The sequence below is a fragment of the Haplochromis burtoni genome, unplaced genomic scaffold (assembly GCF_018398535.1).
Source record: "Haplochromis burtoni strain Fernald_Lab_line unplaced genomic scaffold, NCSU_Asbu1 Contig_306, whole genome shotgun sequence".
NCBI classification, from domain to species: Eukaryota; Metazoa; Chordata; class Actinopteri; order Cichliformes; family Cichlidae; genus Haplochromis; species Haplochromis burtoni.
In genome coordinates this window covers 626,206-628,375 of record NW_024582667.1, presented here as the reverse complement: position 1 = coordinate 628,375, position 2,170 = coordinate 626,206, and positions in this window count along the sequence as shown.

Sequence of the window (2,170 nt, the reverse complement as noted above, 5' to 3'; positions counted from 1 at the left end):
TGTGTGTGTGTGTGTGTGTGTGTGTGTTCCTAAGTGTATTCATTTCATTAGCTGTGCCTAAACGGCGAGCAGACCAACCGCGTGGACATGACCTGTGTATAATGTGAAGTTCACGTATCCTTCTCGCTTACTTTAATCCATTGAAACATCTCTCTTGGTGTGTCCCTTACTTCAGATTTCATCCCAGATATATTTCATTTATTTATTTGCATTAACAAATGAAACCAGATTTCACAGTAAATCTGCTGCGGTTAATGGTATGACAGTTAAGGTGGGATGCTGGTAGGGAATACGTCTGTTGCTGACTGCGCATGGGATGTGTCTGCCACGCTGCCTTCCGCCTACTTTGTGACGATAGGGCAGCACGACTGGCTCTACCCGGTTTGATCCTGTTGGCTCGCCGTTGTTGTGCGCTGTGCTCGGGGGAGGCTGAAAAGGAGATGAGGGGGAAAAAAGACCGTGCCACTTCTTTCTTTCAGGATTAATGTCTGTTTCTGCCTTATTAATATGGTTGAATCATGTGGAATTCATTTATATAAAACATTCTACTAAGAGGGGTAGAAATTTTGTATAAAACCACTTCCTTGCCCCAAATTCTCGAGGTAAGCTAATATATATGTGTAAGCACACAGGTGGATAATCAATTTATGTGGAATAATAAGTTTAAATTTGGTTACGTGGCATAACGGGGAATTTATTAACAATTATAAAATGGTGTGAAGTTTTTCTATTGTTGAAACCTGATTTTTGTGTCACTGGTGTGTGACGTAACCGGTGCGTGAGGGGTTCTCGCGAGAGCAAGCCTACATCGGTTCAGTTGAGGAGGAGAGCTCATGCTGCTTCATCTGTTGGTGAAACTTTGACATGTGGCCAAGAAAGGACGCTGAACTGACGCTGTTAGCGTTCCTGGTAATCTTTAATATCCACGCGTCTATGTGACGTGCAAAGAGATTTAGAGCGTTTGTCGAGAGCCATGTGCCCTCATAGAAACTGACGAGGAAACACGGATGTTAACCTTTGACGACCTTTGGTTATCATATGTTTTGGGTTTCCTAGTATTAAACAGCTTGATTCTCTGAATGACTGACCAGACGATTACTCAAAGTCTAACTGGGTGTGCTCTGTTTCTTTAAACTCATCATTGAAAGCAAAATTGTTAACGTGTCACACACGTCTTCAACACAATAACACGTCGTTATGTAACAAACAGTAAGGAAAGGAACGTGCTCCAAAATGCTGAGAAGATCATGCACAGCTTTATTCCCACAGAGCCTCGATCACGTCGTGGGATCAGTGTTCCAGCTGTTTGCCACCGCGAAAAGAGGGTGGTGGTGGGGGGGAAACTATATATTGATTGACACGCCACTGTGTTCTTATAAAGATCATGATTGCATTTTTTTTTATATATTCACTGTTAAAAGGTAAAAAGTATGCCAAATTATCTGTCCGAGGTTACTGGTTACAGTATGTCCGTGTGTATAAGTAATTCTCACTGAATTATCATCATATTTAAGTTTGTTTTGTTTTTAATTTGGGGACTTCTCGAGCAACCCTTTTTGTAAACCCCCCCTTTCTGTGTTTTATTTAATATGGATGTCGGGAATAATGACATCATCGGAATCTGTAGGGACTATTGAATAAAAAGTAATGCCTATGAAGGCTGTTTGTTTGTGTTTCTTTGTATTATCCAGTCGCTCCAGGAATATTACTACTAATAATAATACAGTCACGAACAGCACAAGCACAAAGAGCTGTGAGGGAGAGAAGGAGAAGTGGGTCATTCGCATAATTTCGCTCTCCTGTCACGCCGAGGTGTTCTTCCGCTTCTCAGCTGTTGGTGCTCCCTGAGCAGCGTTGGTAAACAATAGCGACTCTTTAATACTATTTGTCTGTCAAAAAGGAGTATTTAGAAATCTCCCGAGTGTGGGATAAAAGAAAGGGAAGGTGAGAATGTAGTAGCTTGTGATGACCTTGTTTCATTTCCTGCCACTTCAGCTTAGAGACAGCGCTGTCGGCATTCGCCAGACCCCCTCGCCGGTCTGGTCTGAACCGGTTCGGAAAGTGCGCGGTCTCGTGCGCTCTGCAGACGTCTCTTGCTGAACTGCGGAGCGCGCGATCCCTCCAGGCTCGGCCCCCCTAGTCTTCCCTCATTGGTTGGCATTATAGCGGC